Source organism: Solea senegalensis, linkage group LG16 (genome assembly GCF_019176455.1).
Source record: "Solea senegalensis isolate Sse05_10M linkage group LG16, IFAPA_SoseM_1, whole genome shotgun sequence".
Lineage (NCBI taxonomy): Eukaryota > Metazoa > Chordata > Actinopteri > Pleuronectiformes > Soleidae > Solea > Solea senegalensis.
In genome coordinates this window covers 3762231-3782409 of record NC_058036.1, presented here as the reverse complement: position 1 = coordinate 3782409, position 20179 = coordinate 3762231, and the positions used below count along the sequence as shown (strand labels likewise).

Genomic DNA, 20179 nt, shown 5'->3' with positions numbered 1-20179 from the left:
TAAATTGCATATCCCTTCCCCTGAACTCTTTACACTCCGCCATTACACCATTACGGCACACGGAATTTTAAGACACAGAGGTTTTTTTGTACGTACAAACGAGATGAGAGAGGTGTTTCTCTGCCTTAAATCACTGTGAAATGTGTCTTACTTGTTAGAATTGCAGCTTGGTTCTAGCCGGGGGGGCTGAGATGAGGCGCCTGAGGTATTTTTGGGTCCCCGGTATCACACCAAAGCTGCCGCGCGCGCTCCACCACCACACCTTGACAGTGACTTTGTGTGACAGCAGATATAATGTGATTTCTCCTGTCCCCAGGGTCTGAGGCTGATGATGGAGACTTCTGTGCTCTGCTTTTCTCGCCAGCGACAGCCATGACAGAAAAGAAAAAAAATGCTTGAGCATGATGATCAGTGGCATTTTTCACACGGCTTGGAGATCCCTCAGTCTGTGTCCTGTTGCCCATGCTTCACTGACAAAGAAATTAGGTCCCTATGTTCTGCTTATCCTGAAATTTCCTGGCCTGGGTTTTTTTTTAGTACAGTCACATCAGGTCACTGACACACTGTCAAGTGATTTTAGCGTCTTCTTTATAAACAACCCCAAAATACCTAACTGTATAGCGTCAATACATGTTGATTTATATAATACTACGAGTTTTACAGGAGTGAGTGATGGTGATGCACAGGACGTCACTTCTGCTGTAACTATGTCACATCAGGTGAAGATTCAGTGTCTCGTACCTGCAGGCTGTGCAGGCCACTGCTGTCTCAGCAGGTTATGCAGAAAAACAAAGTTAACCACATCTGTCATGTGTGTTTTTATTTGTGTGTCGTAAGTGGTTTTTCTGAGGTTTAGGTGTGAAGCTAGGGAGTTACAGTTGCAGCCTCGGTGCTTAAAACAGACCTGCTCCATCAATTGATTTGTTAATTAACAGCTTACGTGATTAATTGCAAGTAAATGAGTCATTTAAGAAGTCAAAATGCAAATCTCTGGCATGGTTCAATATGGTTATCAGCTTTTTATTTTTTTATTTACAGAGGCTTAATTAGTATAGTTTGGGTTTTGGATTGTTGGTCACACAGAACATGCACATTGAAAATGCCACCTTGGGTTTTCAACTGTATATCAAACTAGAATGTGTATCAAACTATCTTTCATTGAGTTTGAGGGTAGCAGCTAACAATAATTTTCATAATAATCTGACGATTATTCTCTTGATTAATCGAGTACTATAAATGTTGATCCGTAGTTTTAAAAACCTTGAAATGACCAAAATGATTTAAGAAGCTGAAAAATCAGAAAGCTTGTCTCAATAATGAAAAAACCCTCAAACCGTTTCACCGATTATCAAAATAGTTGACGATTCATTTAGTTATCGATTAATAAGGTAATTGTTTAGGCTCTATTTGAGTTAGCTTAGCTAATTGGGTAAAAAAAAAAAAACATAAAACATGCATAAAACTCATCATGAAATCACAATAGTGATAATTCAACAGTTATTTTTAACAGATTAAACAAGATATAACATCATGCTCATAAGCTTTAAAGTTGCTGGTAGGTGGATTTTATCTTTGGAAATAGCGGTCTACAATAAATGTGGTAGTTTCATGTTTAACACACACACACTCACACACACGAGTGCCTACTTAAAGAAACAAAAGTCAAATTGTCCCTTTTACAATGTCAAAAAGCTTATTTTTTCCCCCATCTGTATATTTAGTATGGGAGGTTTTATTTAAAACAATCCCTCATCCAAATAAGTCAGCCTCAGAAGCAGACAATTTTCCGACGTCAGTCACCTCCTCCACACTTTCCTTTCTGCCCTTTGCCCGCACTCACACCACACACACATTAATAGCAAGAACAATAAATAATCCAAATGTCTTTCACCCTAATGTCCCCCCGGATGTGGACAAATGCAGCTACGGGCTCTCGTCAACATTTGGACAATCACACTCACTGGTTTATGAAACAGTGAATCTCGGCTTCCTTTCCTCCCTCCCTTCCGGCGTTTTATTCCATCTAAATAATGCAGCCACAAGGAGTCATCGGGGGGATCTATTATAGAGAGGCTGATAAAGAATGCTGGGATGCATGATCAGACACTCTTATCACTTTCACAGAGCATGTTATAGTGCAGCAGGGAGAACTTTGTATTGTCATGTCTCTCCTAAGTGCTTAGCCCTTTGGTTGATGCGATAGCAATACGCAATCTGAGCAGTTCGGGATATATTATAGAATTCCCCCAACTGCATTAGATCTGGATGATGTACGATGAGGCTGTGGGTACATATGCTCATGGAGTGTGGTTAAAGGCCATTTCAGGGCCTGGGTGAAATTAACTTTGTACTGCAACAGCCTAGTGTGAAGGAAGTGAGTTCAACCGTCATGGTTAGTGAAAGAGGATGAGGGGGGAAAAAATGTATCCAGCAGCGGCGCAGCAAATACAAAATCATTCCCATATCCATCCAGAGGAGCTTCTGAGGCGGTGGGAGCACTGGTGGAAAATGTCATCATAAGACTGGAGCCATTGAAGGAGCCAAGTCTCACCAGATGATTTATTTTGATGTCTATTCATTTTATTCTCAGCCGCACCTCTGAAAGGATACTGTTAATTATATATAGTCTATTGAAGAGCAAATGAGCTCGACAGTGTTCCATCATGTTGTCATAGGAGAGAGGGAGAAAAGAGTGTGGGCCCGCACGCTCACAGGTGGAGCCTGTTATGCTCTTTCTCCTTTCCACTAATCTGCCCATCAGTAATGAAGTCTGAGGCTTAAGTGTGGGAGAGAGCAGGCATCATCCATTAGTCTCATCCATTTCCATTAATGTTCTCAGATTACTTATTATTCCCTGATTAATAAACACTCGGCGTGCTTGTCCTCATAGCAGCCTCAATGAACACAGCTTCATTAATGACTAGTATTAAGGCTATTAATATACCTGTTACTGGCATTCAAAGCCAGTTCAACCTACATTATCATTATTAGAATTATTACTATTAATAGTGTTTTTTTTGTCGAGCGTTTCGCGAAAGCATCTCGTTTATGAGAGGTGAAAAATTAGAGGTGCATTAGTCACCGACATTGGCCTTTTTACTTTAAAGGTATTATTTTCATAAGCAATTCACATTACCTTGGTATTTGAAAATCCTCAAGCAAAAAACAAGTAATCTAATTAGTGAACTGAGTGAGGTGCTATTGATTTCAGAAAAACATTACCCAATCAATTTTGGAGGGGTAATGAAATTCCTTTACTTTGTCCTCCAAAACAGTACAACTGTGTGTGTCTGTGTGTGTGTGTGTGTGCGCGCACAAGCCACTCAAAAAACTAAGTGCATAATTTCATGTTAGGCATGCCTCTCAGACCACACCCTAATGGGGTACAGAGGTCTTCTATCACACAGGTGAAAACACACACACACACACAAATCCAATGATGTCATTTAGTTTGCATTCATTCATTTATTTTCTGAATCATTCCATCATATTTGCTGTCAGTTGCAAAACAACAACAATAATAATAATAATAATAATAATAATAATAAAACAAATTCCATTTAAACCTCTCCATCATCAGAGGCAGAAGCACCAATCGTCACATGTCCTCAAGAGCGCGCCTCTTAAATATTCATGTTCGACAGGACTTGAACCGCTGCCACTGTAACTCTTAGTTGGATTATATATTGGACACAATTAGATTGTAGTGGAGTGGTATAAATAGCCTAGGGTTGTTTGCAAGAATTACACCGTGCCGGAAACTACCGTAATGCATTGTGGTGTAGTGTTCACATTTCGCCTGTGCAAATCTCCCCAGTCTAATGACACTAATCCCTACCATGGTAAATTCTATGGTGTCTCATTTTACACCATGCCCGAGGTTGTTTTCTTTTCAATAATCTCATGGGCAAGCATAACTTGATTAGACTCCAAAAACTATTGATTGTATGCAAATGGCATTTGTCTCAAAGCCAGATGTGGTGCACATCTTCCCCTGGTATTTATTTCTCCCGGTCCTTCAAATCAGCGGCACTCGCACGCGCACACTTGGACGAAAAACTCCAATCCAATTATATAGATAAATAGGCTAATCATGCCACAAAATTTTAATATGAGGTCTATGGGCAGGTCGATAAGTACAATCATTCATGCTGCCAAATTTACAGCACAATTTTAGATAAGAGAGATGGTGAGAAAGAGAGGGCCAATTGAAGAGATAAACGGCACCATATTAGACGTTAACATATGGATCATAAGGAAGCCTGATAAGGAGGGAGACATTTCATTAACAGAAAGAGAAGCCTTTACTATTTAGATCGTTTCCTATAATTCATGGAAATGTGATGAGCGCTGCGGTCTAAACATTACAGCAACCTTTTGTGGGTGAAAAATATTACTTTTCTTGTGCCGAGGGCTCGTTTTACCGTCAGAGAATAAGAAATGTTGAAGAGGACGTTTAGGACAATATGTTAAACATGTACAACAACAGACGACATGCACGTGTATGTCGAAAGATAAACCAATAGTGCGTACAATTTTAAAGTAAATACATGTAGAAAATGACTGTTAGAGGTCCACTGATAAAGTTGGAGGTTTGAAGCGCTAATGTTATTGTTTTTCTTTGCAATGTCCATTTTCTCCTTCAAGCACAGATAAGCAAAGCATGTAAGCTATGCTCTCTGCACATGGGAAGCATCTTTTCTTATGTTTTTACAGCTTACGGCTGACAGTCTCATCACTACAGCCAACTGGCTCCCAGATAAACCAACCATCCTGCTCGATGAAAGAAAACCCTTCTCATAAATGCCTTGTTTGGCCTGTTTCCTTCCTACTGGGATGAGTTTATTCCTTTGATTTTTCTTGTTAGAATCAATGATGTTCCCTTTGAGGTATCTGACTGAGGAAAACCTGTGACCGAGCACATCTGTTTTGCTGATGGCAAGACAGTATGGGGTAGAAAAAGTGTGTGTCATGAGACGGAACGAAGGTTGTGAGAAGTGGAGAAGTAACTTACAGTTTTGTGAAACCTCTGTAGAAAACAACAGGCCTGGTGAAAAGTTTATGCCTGCTTTCTGTAACACATCGATATTGTTAAATGTACCATTAAAATGTGTTGCAGAGTTACAAGAGTGGCCATGTTGATTAAAGTTAGTTGAGCAGTGCTTATGAGATGAATAGTTTATACTTTTGCCTCTCAACTCAACTTGGCTTCCCTGTTGCTTCTTCCCTCAAGGACTGTCACTTTTATTCAGAATGTGAGATTATTTTGAACGCGGGATGTAAATTCATGCTGTCGTCTCATGGACCATTTGAAGTAGTGACACAGCAGTGACAGCACCTTGGAGATCCAAGCCAACATGAGGGAGACTCCTCGCTCGGCAGAAAGCAAGCTGCTGCTTTGGTGGAGAGACATTAGGTGCACCAAGTAACCGCAACGCTCTGTAAGATTGGCTCGGTGTGTTGCAGCGATTATTGTAATGTTGTAAATAAAAAGAGGGCCTCGCTCAATCCCAATCAGGTTGACTGACTTGTGTTTCTGAAAAATATTAGAAATAAAGTTTGCCTTGACTATTGGTTCTGTTTTAACATAAAATCTTAAAGTCATATTATTTCCTTTAAAAAGCTATCAGAGCTTCCTCCTGTGGTCAGTGATTATTCCATCCTACTGTACCCAGTGCTGTGGGAATACTCTAATGCAAGCAACGCTGTTAATAAAGTAAAAATAAAGTAATTTAAACTGTGACATTTGCAAAGTATTGGGGGAGCGACAGAATTTGAGTCTGTCAGGGAGGTTTTTTTTTTATATGTCTATTACAGCGCTGTTAAATGTTTGCATTTGAAAAGTAATGATCCGCAAGCAGTGGTGCCATCGCTGTTGCTGCCTGAGTTGCAGAGTTTCAGCAAAGAATTTCCTAAATCTTGCTGATGTTCGAATTTGTTTCCATGCACTTTGATTTCTTCTCCTGCAAATGACACTGATGTGCACCCTCTGCTGGTATAAGTCATAACTATACAGTATGAGGTCCAAAGAAATGGCGAAAGGACATTGACGTTGGCTAATACATTCATAATTGAGGAAATTCTTAACGGCAATTGATCAACTAATCATTAACATCTCTTACGAATTCAAAAATGTGACAACATACCCTGACCCAAAATGATTAATATCCTTGCCCCTTACCATGGGTACAATAGTAACAATGAGCCAAGTCTCAACTCTGGACAAAATGTCTTCACAACAATGGAAAAACACGTGTGCGCACACACACTCATACACACATGCACTTTAAATGTAAAGTGTACTTATTGTTCTCTGCCTGAACAGGGAAATCTCCCTAACTCCCCATTAATGTCTGCTTAGACTAAACACAGCACAGCGTGATTGTCGGCGCACACATCAACCAGTAGGAAACAAATGCAACGCACAGTGAAGCCTCGGCAAACCCTTATTATACATGTGCTATGTTCCTACTGTGCCTGTAACCCTGAATAAATGGAATGTAACCCTTGAATAAAACTAGTATTGATGAAACAAATCCTTGTGAAATACTTGAACTCACTGCACCAGGCACAATAGCTCAGGTTTTATGCTCAACATTACGGCACCTGATTTTTAATTACACTATAATGATGATTATTATTATGTGCAGTGGAAAAGTCCACTTTATAGCCAATGTATAATGGCTGTTAGAATAAAATTAAATGTGTCATTTTGAAATACACCGCTCTCCAACACGCTGTATATTACACACAACCGGTTGCCCCCGATCACACAGATCTCAATGATGTCTCAACCGTTTAACTGCCTATTTCATTATACTTCCCCAGTGACAGTTTTAGTGCCAATGCCACCTCTATTGATGGTGCTTTTCCTTGTGAGACTGACTAATGATCAATATCAAAACAATGTCTCCAGAACAGCAAAATGCCGTCATAAAACACGGTGCGAGTACAAAGTATATCTTAAATGCTAAACACCTCAAAAGTAACACCAGCCTAATCAACAATCCACTAGCACAGCCATTGGAAGGGTTCAATCAAATATCTCCAGGAGCACTTAGACAGCGATTTAATCCGTGTGTAATGATGCTGATCGATTAGGCATGTGTATTTGAAGGACAAACATGTGTTTTTACTCTGCTTTACTTAATGAGTGTCTTTGCCCAATCAAAGAATGTGATTAACAGTGTCAAGAGGCGCCGCCTGCAGCATCCTCAACCACAAGCTCCGTCAGTCAGAACTTCTTCGGTCGCATAGCATCTGAGGGGAAAATTGCCTTTCTTCTGAAGAAACTTCCTTTTGGTCAATAAATACACTCTACCTCTGAGACCCCGGCATTTATTGCAAGGCCTGCAGAGAACTCTGGACTTTACATTGCATTTCTTTACACATCTTATCCTCATATTGATTTCCTTATGAAGAAAAATGTTACTTATCTCATATAATATTTATTTTAGCGCATGAGAAGAGACTTGTTAATCTATAATGCAAGTCTTCTTGCTATATAGCGGCTCATGCTCTTATGGCCAGTTCATCATCGTAAGAGCTGATTGATGTCTCCCACCGCTTGATCTGATGGTGGGGCCGTTATTACTGAGCAGTATTAGTTGCATACTGTTGCATAAGACCTACAACCAAATACCAGAAATAACTGTTGGTGGAAATCTACTCTATGGTGGACAACAATTTGATTAGCTAGAGCCAATATTTACTATTAAGGTAAACGTTAAAAATATAAATAAATAGGCACACGAATAAGACCTTTACATTCTTTCTGGGTAGCCAACAGATGTCCGTGTGCTGCACAGCACAAACATTGTATTACAGCGTGGTGGGTTTTCTTTTTTTTGTTAACTATGACACTGATGAATTAGACTGTGGTGAGTCAAGGTCATTATTATGGGAAAGACTGCCATCGAGCCAGACAGAATACAGCAGATATGTGAGTGACATTTGGGGAAAAATATAAGGTCAACATCAACATACGATGGGTTCTATATCAAGACCAATACAAATTAATAATAGTAACCACTTTAATTTAAGTAGGTTTACATCATTTAGAAACAACTGTGTAGATATACTTGTAAAATAACATGTTCTATTTATTAAAAGATCAAATGTAGTCTTTGTGTTTGCTTGTACACTACATAAAGTACCACCTGCCCAGTTATACATGCAACCTTTAAAAAGGTATATTTCCCCCTTCCCTTTAAAAGACACAGTATAGAATAGGACATGGAATTCAGTCAAATCCAACACAAATCAATGTGTTTGAAAATGGGTCTGAAAGAAACTAAATCAATACGAGCAGTGTTGGGGTGACCGTAGAACAGCTGGATCTATGCAGATTTGAGGAACATTTCCACTTCTTGAGGGCTGAATACAGTACATGACCTGGAATGAATGTGCTCACAATCCGCCGATCAATTGGTAATGCTCGGGGTGATGGTGAGTAAACTAATCCCCTGGGTGGCTCGAGGGAAATCTGGATTATATTGCATTCCTACTCAGCAATGACTCTTTCTGCTGGAAGCCAGAGCAGACTAATCAAACAACATTACTGTAGACGATCAATAGACAGACAAATTGATGTATTGTTCCACATCCAGGCCCATCTATTTCAAATTTTTTTATTAAATGCTCATTTATACCTACACATAACTTTCAATTGATTTATTTTAGTTTGTCTCCAAACTTTTAATGTAAGTGGCCTGATATGAACAAAACTATAGGTTTATTGTTTATTGTCAGTCTTGAGCTTTTCCTTATTGTTGCACAGAGATGTTAACACTAGTGAAACATGTCCAGAAACGCACCATACGAGAGAGAAATAGTAGCAGTGTATCAGAATGCATTGCGACGTCTTATCTGAGCAAACCAAGCATATAACCGTCTGCAACAGTGATATGGAATCAGCCACACAATGGTTTAAATTGGGTTTTCTAATTCAGAGCTGAGTCTATATTCTTTGATACGGTACATATCTGTGGGGAGGATTTCTGAAAAAAAAGATGAATGTGATAGGATACAGTTTACTGAAGATACTACATGCACACCGACATAGCATCTGTATTGAAATGAAGGAAGCTGATATCGGCACACTATGGGTTCAAGTGTGTGAGAGAGACATTTTTTGGGAGGGGGGTGGTTATAATGCATATGACCTGACTATGCAGTCTAGTACCCACCATCAGTTTGAGAGAAGCTGCATACATTTCTTTCACAAATAATCTAATCTTTTTAATTTGAAAGATAAGGCAGAATTGACTGTAATTATGTGCAGCTGGGCCTGTGAAGAATTGTGCAAAAGGAAAAATGAGGCTAAGCCCATCTGCTGACTGGGAAACTGGGGGAGGCAGCAACATTGGAGGGAGGGGAAAGAATGAAAGGAAGAGACTCTAAAATCATTAAATCTGCCACTATCTTCTCTCCTCTGTCACTCAGAGAGAAAAAAGAGGCACTAATGAAATATTAATGCCTTCCTTATTTTGAGATTTACATTAATCTTTTCTCTCGCTCTCTCTCTCTCCTTTACTCATCTCTGCATCTCTATATGTGAAATTTAAAATCTGTGCTTGGGATGACTTGAATATATATGTTTCTAATGAGTCACCCGTGTTACAGAATGCCTCATTTTTCTGCCTGTTTTGCAATCCAAAGTTGCATATATTGTGCGGGCAAATATGGTAGTGAGCTTGCGAGATGGGGAATGAGACGGGGGGGGGTTGGTGGGAGTCGGGGGACGCTGCCTGATCTGAAAGTGAAAAGAGAGAAAATGAGAATGAAAGCAATAACAAGAGAGTGAATGAGAGAGCAAGCGGTAGTGACTCTGGCTATAGTAGCAGTAGCAGACAAGTGGGGCGTTCAGGCAAGAATGAGACCGTTTCCCCCTGGCCTAGTCCCATTTGGCGGCGGTTCAAATGGGAAAGCGAAAACAAAAGAGCTGGGGTGTGGATGGTCCCAGGAGGTGGGGAGGAATTAGGAGTGTGTCAGGTGAACCAGCCGCAGCTTCTCTGTGTCCGCCTCCACTGAGACCTGAAGCAAAAGCAAACCTGACACCACTGACGCTTCCACCTCTCACTCACACACATACAGGGCTTTAAACATGAGGGTGTGAGAATTACCTCAGCTCAGTTGTGCCTACGCACATGCACATGCGCACACGCGCGCACACACACACACACACACACACACACACATGGCTAAAAACCAAACCCAATGTCAGAATGGGTTCAGAAATTGCACAGAGCAACGCCCCTTGATACTGATAGAAACTGTTTTACCTTGGCAACTTTGCCGTGAACCTTTTCACTTGCATACAGTATACGAGGAATAGCAGAATAGTGAAAACAGCCGCAATTTTACCACTGCACTGTGAAACAACCTGAGTGCAGATAAGTATAGGTAGTATGGAACATTGATTCTAGAAGTGAGCATTTTTTTCTGCAGCATGCTACCGACAGCCATCCCATCAGCCCTTCATCATTCCCAGAGTGAGACTTTCTCCTGGCAGAACTGAGCATTCCTAGGCTATGCAACACAATTCAGCAATTTCCCTGTAGTGTTCCCATTGCAACTACATACATTTGCCACACAGACGTGTGAAGTTTGCCCTCCGGCACTCAGAGAGCAGCAGCAGCAGCATGGCACACTCGGTGCACTGGTGTGGCGGTCATACTCTGTGCACTCCGCAGAAAGCGGCAAGCTGATGCTGATGCTGTTGCTGCTGTGCTGTCTGATGCCGTCTGTGCCTGCAGGGTGTATGTAGGGATGAGTGCATATGGGTGTCTGAGTGGTGCAAAGGAGGTAATGGTTGAAGTGGGGGGTGCGGGTGGGTGTGTAGGTGTCTTGCATGTATATGTGTTAAGAAAAAAGAGGTGACACCGTGTGCAGTGCCAATCACCATGACAGACAATCTTCATCTTCCATAGAGGCTGAGAACAACAAAGAGCCGAGTTAATAGGCAGACACGGCTCACAGGACACCAAAGACTGCCTCCTAACCCTGACATCTAGAGCTAGACACTCATTATTAGGGCAAGATAATTGGCTCATTTTACTCATATTACTCCTCACTGAAGTGCAAAAACAGCCAGGCAAGTGATGCCAGATGTATTTAAAAACAAAGAGTAATCAGTGTTCCGTGCAGATACTGCAGGTAAAAATAAAATAAAAAATAGAGGTCGTTTCTAAACTTCAATATCTCAAATGTAGTCCAAGACAAATTCCAACTTGCAAAACATATGCAAACAAAATAACATGGTAATCACAACAAGTCCTCCAAATTAAACATTCAAAGTTGTTCATTACTGCCCTCTAGAGCAACATATACAGACATTGTGCAGAAATTACATAAATGCAAGAAGTGTTTTCTATTAAGACTGTGGAAACCTGCCACAGCCTAATTTGTTAGACAAAGATTTCAAACAAAACCATGTTTAAATACTTTTCATGAACGTGATCTCTAATCTAGTGTTCCGTATCATTGCTTCATAGCAAAGCTGTGTGCAGATGTCTGTGCCCTGTTGTTGTCAGGAGTGTGCAAACACTTTTTTGGGGGAAAAAAAAAACAAGCTATGAATCAATCCATGGAAAAACAAAACTAACTCAAATCTGACTGACAGTTCCAAGACACCATGTTGTTCCTCATACTAAATACTTGTCTAACTGCCTAAATTATCATCATGAACACCAGTGAATTATGAGGCAGTTGACGTACAAGAATAAGTATGTTACATTCTGTGTGTTTTAATACACAGTTCTGTTGGGACACATCCTGAACAGTATCCATCCTGCACCTCATTATCTGGAAGACGTTTTAAGAACACCGTCAATCCATACAAGTGTCTCTGAAACTCAAAAGGCACCTTCACAGAGTGTATTTCTTTTCTTTAGGAGTAAGAGGGAACACTGGCAAAACTGATCCAGAGGCTATTCTTGAAAATAGTGTTTGAGTGATGTTGCTAGTCTCTCTGTCTCTCTCTCTCTCTCTCATTACCCAGTCTGAGCTACTGACTTCCATAATCCTGGAAGGTTTAGTGGTGCTGTGTTGTGATTGGTTAGACATTACATCAGGGTGATGTAATACTCCTAGGACTGGCTAGTGTGTCGGGCATAGGGAGGGAAGTAGGCGGCAGGGAGGGCTGGGGGGGGTGTTGTTATATTGAGCAGAAGAACTCACTCTCTCTCTCTCTCTCTCTCTCTGTCTCTCTCTCTGTCTCTTTCTCTCCATCTATCTCTCTCGCCTCCAGCCAGTGAGTGTGCATGTGCAGCCGCCACAGAAAGCCTCTAATCCCAAAGCACACAGCGGTGCTTTGGAGAAGGAGGGAAATAATCAAGACTGTTTCCATAGGCCCCCATCTAAAGGCTGGAGATAAGCTTTGCTGTGCATGCTGCCGTGTGTACTGGTAGCAGCTGTGTGTATTAGGGATACATACACAAAGCAGAAATGGGATTTTTGGGGGGGCTGAAATTCAATCATTAATTGCAAATAGACAGAGGAGAGGAAGATGATTGTTTGGCAGGGACAGAAAATGCCAAGGCATTTGGTGTTTGTGCATAATGACTCGTAGCCAATTTCTCACATCAGTGCAAGGTGCTTTTTCATGGATCCATAAGGTGTTATACCATATCTCTGACTTGAGATGAGGTTTGTGAACAGCACTGCCCAGGGCACACGCAATGTGTTTGCACCTGATTGCTTTCATGCCATGGTGGACAATGGCTTGAAATGCAAAAACAAAGCGGCGTTTGGCAAAAAATAAATGATTGGTTTTAAAAAAAAAAAAAAAATTATATTCACATTGAAACAAAGTGATGGACGGCATAAAGCATTTAGTCCAACAAAAAACACCAAACAGATGAAGGATGGATTTACCACACAAGGACTATGCCCATCTTGATTGGTAACTTAAACATCCACGTCAATTCTGTGCCATGTCATACTGCATCTTCCATCTGACACAATATTTGACTTTAAAAAAGGGAGAAATGTTTCTCTGTTGCCCTCGTCTGCTGTGGTTCTTCATTTGGGATGCAGTAAATAAACAGGGTATTTATTTATGGGCTAGGAATGCTTTTAAAACTGCATCTCTGTGAAATAGGATTGGCGAGTAATATAAGCCTGCAGAGACCTGCTGAATTTCTGAGCCTGTCATGGAATGAGAGAATGAATAATGGAATGAGACAGTGAATAAAATGTGGTAAAATTAAAAAAAAAGGTAAAAGTTATGAGGGATTAGAAGATGAGTCTAAACTTATTTTTTGAGCATGGTATCAAAAACACCCCCAAAACTAGTTTAAGGTCATACATTGCCCCGAGTTAAAAAGTCACTTCCTTGTGGCATCTTAAAACTATAAAGTCATGGAAGATGTGAGCGACAACTTTATTCTAAACTGAACACATGTTGTTTTGTGAGACGTTCTGAGGTGGTTGATGTTTATTCCGTATCTTAAAATCCAACTTCCTGTTGACGTGCAAACTCTATCAGCTGTCAGCCACAAAACTGAGGGAAAAACCTCTGTGGTATCACAAAAGCAAAGTCGGACAGCCTTTGAAGGAAACTGGGGGGAGGAAGAAAAAAAACTCGAAAACTACCTGAATGACAACTTGTCAGAATAAGAGACTGCCATTTCTTTCTTTGCTTCAGGCAAGGAATGGAAACGAGGTAATGACTACAATGATTCCACACAAGTAGACACTCATGTAAGCGCGCGCACACACATGCACTGACACACAGTACAATGACTGTGTCTAGTTCAGAAGCCTCTATAGAGCTTGCTGCTTGATTTCACACAAAACTCATCAAAGTAATGCAGTTTAAACACCTGCTTTCTGTTGCTTTGGTAAGTTTCCTCAAGGAAGGAGTAAGTTGCACATTTTCATGTGTAAGTGTATATCATACACACAAACTCAGGGCTTCCTACACTTCGTACTGAATATTATTTCCATTAAATAACTGATTTACATTTTTTGTATAACCTGTCAGCATAGATCTTTGTGAATCCTGCTCTGCACCAGTCTTACACTTTCCTCTGATAGTCCCTTCTTCCCAAATGAGCGGCTACATGCCGCAACACACATCTCCCTCTGCACTCGCGCCTCTGTGTTTATGCCCTGCTCACGCTGTCTGCACTGTTATATGGCTGTCTGGAGCACACTGCACTCCTCTCACTGTGACAGAGGTCAGCGAGTGCTCCGAGACAGGCTGACGTCATGCTGCTGCAACCCCACAGACACACCAACAGGCAGGCAGACGGACAGGCCGATAGTCAGACCAGCGAGGAGACTGTATATATTAATAGTGTCTCTTCCTATGCGTCTTCACGGCAAGCTGCATGGCCAGATACGCCCTGGAGGCAAACATATCCTGAATATGTTGTGTTTTTTTATGGAGGCATTCACTAGCATGCATCCTACAAGCACAAGCATTGCAATTAGACGTACACGGATTAAGCAGTTAGGCCGATTCATTTTTGAATATACATCATTGGCAGACTATTCAACAAATTTTTATTTTATTTTTTGACCTGTATCATGTATTTAATATTTAGTTTACACTCTTTTATTGAAAATACTGTATATAACTGAAAGTTAGAGACAGAAGGTTGGCCATTGTGACCCCTATAGGCGAAAGTGTAGATTTAACATTGTGTAACAGAGTTTTAACACAGCATATACTACTACTGGTCTCTATCTTTTCTCTTTCCTCTCTTTTTAAATATTTAAATATGTTTTCTCTGTAATCTTTTGAATTTGGGAGAGGGATCCCACCCTTTTCTGTGGAGTTTTTCCTTACTCAATGTGAAGGTCTAAGGACAGAGTGTGTCACTTGCTGTACAGACTGTAAAGCCCTTTGAGGCACATTGTGTTTGTGATGTTTGGCTCTATAAACAGAAATGACTTGCGGGTACAGTAGACACTGAGGTTGTGTGATCGCCTCAGGTAAATCAGTCCGTTTCCCACCTTCTGAAAAGGTGTGAATGTGGGAATGTTTATCTCCCACAGCTAATGAAGACATTGTGTTACACATCAGCTAATAACAAAGTGAAGATTTGCACAATGCTTTACACCATTACATATCTAATAAACTGTAGGAGGCATCTGCCATTAGCACTGGCACTGATGCTGATATTCACCTCCTACTGGCAGGCTCCTGCAAATTAATCTACCGTATACTGTATGCAAATATGTAACTGTTACTGTCAGGACACAGTCTTATTCCACATTATTCTCCGAGTGGTGGGCCAATCAGGTTGACTTTGAAATGGATTGTGGGTGATTAGCCAGGAATGCTGGGAGAATGGCGAGGTCTCTCTGGTGAACCCCGCAGCTGGTGCTGGAGTCAGCGGAGCAACGATCCAGGTAATTAATTCTTTGACAAGCATCAGTGATTTGGAAAATCAGTAAGAATGGCAGACGTTGATCAAAAGGGAAACACGTAGAGAGATGTTTAAACAGTGGCCGTTGGAGGCGTCATTCACGCAGGAGATGCAAATGCAGGGCCAAAAGCCCAAACGCCAAACACTGCGATGCACTGAGCCAACTATCAAACAAATGCAGGCTGGAGGACACGCTTGGTGTTGTGAGTTGACACTCACAGAAAAGCAGGACCGAGGAAGGCATGCACACATCAAATTAATACAAGTTAATTCATTCAGCAAGAAATGATTCTCTCACACATACACACACAGAGGAATATGTATCCATACACTGGGCATGCATTCAGACACATATACACATCATCAACCAACTATTGCCGGGCTCTCAACATGTACAGTAAACAATTCATATAGATGGACTCAATACAAAAATACAGATAAACCACACATGTATATTCCAGTCACAAATCCATGCATGCAGTACAAACACTAAGAGTGTGCACCCCAGGAACACAACTCAATATACACACGCGGACATGTGGTAAAGATCAATTCATTTTCAGTATTTATTATACATATTGCACTAAGCCTATATCTGTTGAATGAAATGCAAACAATGGCACAATATTCATGGGCATGAGATCACACAGATGCAACTACACACACACGCACACGCACACACACACGCATACGGCACTCTTCATAAATACACAAGAGGTCGGGTTGACGTTACTGCCATAGCCTTGATTAAATCATGAGTATATCCTTTATTTGATTGTATGGATAGAGAGAAAAAACACACAAGCGGAAAAAACGTAATGAAACATCATTGGCACAGCTATTGCAGACATGCTGTCCAGAATACAAATTCCACATGCAGGTATTTGCTTTCATCCATCAGTATTCATTATGCGAGTGAATGTATCATTGGAGTGTAGCTATTGATCCTGTATTAAATCTCATTGTTACATTCCTATTCAGCAGCATGCCAGGTGAGGGAGAAAAGAAGGGTGACCAAATGTCATGGTGACAACATGCTGCATTGTCAAAGGTAGCTTTATCGATCAAGATAGATGGAGTGAGAGAGAGGGGAGATATTTCAGCGGGACTCCAACCGTTTGACATTTTAGAAAATCTGTCCTTTCTATTTTGTCACCCTCTATTGTTGCACACAAAGAGCACAGATGCCTTGACTGAGGCAATTTGAGCAATGGCCTGCGTAGGTTCAGATGCAGCTCTGCAAAGTCGGATGTCGCGTTCATTATATTTATCTGTTGTAATTTCACAATTCACATGCTGTGTTTCTGAGAAGGTATGCTCAGCATTGTGCTGGTGTCTCGCTTTGACATTTTAAAGGCCTTGCTGTCATACCTTGTCGGTGGTTAATCTGAAACACACCGTGGATGGAGGCTCTGGTTTGGTCGTGGCCCAATTAGCTTGCCAGACATGTACAGCAATTCTTCAGACAACTTAGATGACTCAGAAACGTCCCCAGCGGGACTTTGCTTCTTTTATTTTACCGTTCAGATCCAAATGAAAGTGAGCGATCAGGGGGATGGGAGGGGAAACACAGTGAAGCGCACAAGCAGGGGAACATGGGTGACTAAGTGCCTGTTGTCATATCAACACTGAACTGCCACCAAACATGTCAGACCGAAGCAACAATACAGTGAGGGCAGGCCAATGCTATGTGTTGACAAGGGAGAATGCTTGCGACCGGGCAGTAATGCAGGTCAGAAAATGTGGAGGTTTGCTGTTCGAGCTTAACAATTCACTCTCGTCCTCTTCATCCTGTCCTTTCTGTCTAATTTACTCAGGTAATTAACAAAGACTTGCATTTTCCCTGTGTATGGCTTAACGTGTCTTGTGTTAAGGCAGTCCAGAGCAGAATTGTAAGTCATACTGCATTATCTTCAGCACTGCTGTACAACAAGAGCCCGGCTCTCAAGTCAGCTCTGCTCTACCTCTGCTTAACTGAATGTTTATCTGTTGCTAGGACTGGAACATCTCCACACTTATTGTTGTGCACCAGGGTGACGCAAAGACCAGCTTATGCAGATCTCCTGATCAATGTAATTACATCATATTTCAAGGAAGAGCATTAGCTCTATCTCTCAATTAGAGCGCCTGCAAACCAACTGCATGGACACACGTGGTGGAGCTCAGCTGATGGTCTGTGGCTAGATTCTGACTTCACAGAGACGGGTTTATTTTTCTGTGAGTAAAAGAAACTAAGTTCATCAAAACCCAGCATGCGCATGTGCTAGGAACAAGGCAGGTCCTCAACATGACAGACGGAACGTAATATCCATATTGTTTACCAACAGTAAGTCAGACTAAATCTGAGAGTCACAACCCAGTCCAATCAAGATCCCCAGACATCACACACTCACATTACTAAACCAATCATTTGTACAAGTGACAATCTCCTCCACAAGGACAAACACGTCTATCATGCTTTCAGATATCACATTTTAAGAAGATATTTTGCCTCTTTCCATGATACAGATTTTTATAATATAAACAACCTCCCATAAACAAATACGGTGCAGGGCATGCAGTTTTAATGTGGCACTTAACAAACTTTTAATTACTTTTTAACCAGATTTTTAGTGCAGTGTGAAATCATTTGTATCGCACAGTCTATGAAGCGCCTGAGCTGTGCACCTACCTTGGGCTGATTGTCTAAAAGGTGTTAACTGTACTTTTAATTGTTGTTTTGTCTTCCAACATGTGCACAAGTGAATACTTCAGTAGCCTTAATGATAATATACATAATAATTAGTGTCACATGTAATGGCAGTGCTTCCCCACTTAGCAGCCAGTGAATGTACAATGTATGACTGTGTTTATGCATTAGGATTACTCTTACTTTTTAATGTTTTGAATAACTAAGCATTTATATGCAACACGGAGCAGGCTCTAAATGGAGATGTTAGATATTACCTTCAGTCTGGCAGCTGCAGGAGTGGAGATGGTGCGGGGGCTGTACAGACTGCAAGTGGAGTCACCTGCTGCTCTCTGTATAATAATAACATAGTAATAATAACTCCTCAGTCCCTAAGTTTAACAAAACAAAGCTTTTATATTATTTCACAGGGTTGTTAGCCAAACACCCTGAGCAAAGCTAACAATACTGACACACACACACACACTATAACGTGGGCTGCTAACACGCTAATCGCGATTAGCATGAACACTTTTACAAACTACGTGGAGTTGTGTACAAACTACGTTATGTGTGTGTGTTAACGACATATTTACTGACTCGAAACACCGTGCATTCACTATTCAGAGGGCTGTACTTACCTTCAGTGCTGGTTATAGCTTGTATGTTGTACGAAAATATGTCCTTCCACCTTCAGTCGATAGTTGATTAGCCACTTGATTAGCCACCTGTCGCTTGTTAGACACCTAATGAAAACCCATACAGTTACATTAAACATAATTATTAACCATTGTCCTTGTTATGTTTTGGAATTTTTAACCACATTTAAAAAAACAAAAAAAATAAACAGTTTACATCCACTTAATCCGCTGGATATTAGGAGTTACAGCAGTCGATATTACCATGGGCGTCAGAAACGTTTGTAATGTGTGTGTGTGTGTGTGTAAGCATCTACAGTAGCATCTACTATGTGTATGTGTGTGTGTGTGTGTGTGTGTGTGTGTGCGCGCGCGCGCGTGGGTGTAGAATCTACTACTTTACGGAAGTAGATGTCATTCTGGTGTATTTAACGGGCTGTCATTTTACCCACAGAAGTAAACAAACACAGTTGCCCATATAATTTAACCTTTTTCTTTTCAGTACATTGTGTTCGCTTTTGATAGAACTTTATTTTGAGAACCGGAAATATGACTGCTTAGTTTGTTAAAGCTGAATTGACGTAAAGGAGAGATGATCTATATTTAAATATAATTCACATTTTTCTCATTCTTTCTGACTTATAACAGGCAGAGATGACAGATATTTTCTTCATGGTCATGTCTTCTGGTGTCATCCTCTTCCAGTGAAAAGCATAAAAATATAATTTTTTGTTGATTTGCACTCATTGTGTGACGCTTCCCTGGTCACTTCCAGGGTGCGCAACTTTCAGGGTCAGCGGACCAAATTTGTTTTTTCATTTTTCATTTGAAGTGGAGAAAAAACAAGTCATTATCCATTTTTTTCATTTTTCATTTTTGAAAAAAAAACAATTGATTCATTAACTAATTCAGAGACAAATGTTTTGTCCTTTATCCATGGCCAAGATAAAGGAATTCATTTGACACAATTTATTACCAAGAGTGCATTTTACTTAAAATGGTAATGACCTTCATGAGGTTCATACCACTGACTACAATGCACTCAAAATAAATATTGATTCACATTTTGGATTTGCAGTTTGAAAGTGAGTCGAGCCAGGAGTAGTATATATGTAGTTGGCAATATTTTCAAATAAATGAGGCTCCCTTCATCAGTCACACCAGCAATGGAAGTCTCTCCACTGTCTCTACATGCTGACCCTGCCTCTGACCCACTCTCAGTCCCAAGCACCTACAGTAAGAGATGGCCGGACCAAGCACTGGGCATTCAAAGATTTTTTTTAGTGCTAGTAAGATCCTTCTTCACTGAATAGTTGAATTGATCATGAATTTAACATAATAATATAGAGGTTATGCAACACAAAAACAAGGCTTTAGCAAAAGCTGAACGTTGTTGTAGGTCAGTAAAAAGGAAAACCTGGAGTAGATTTTCAGTGGTATGGGAAACGATCAAGTGGAATGGATTTATTTTATACTATCCATAGGCGTCACAC

At 40.7% G+C, this 20179-nt stretch overlaps 1 long non-coding RNA gene across 1 annotated transcript; it reads right to left on the bottom strand.

The window, feature by feature from the left end:
* Positions 1 to 303: 303 nt before the first annotated feature.
* Positions 304 to 18793, bottom strand: LOC122782945. Its single transcript, XR_006361990.1, has 3 exons — positions 18690 to 18793; positions 18327 to 18401; positions 304 to 351 (listed from the first exon to the last, which is right to left on the bottom strand). It is a non-coding gene; the product is annotated as an uncharacterized LOC122782945 (long non-coding RNA).
* Positions 18794 to 20179: the final 1386 nt, after the last annotated feature.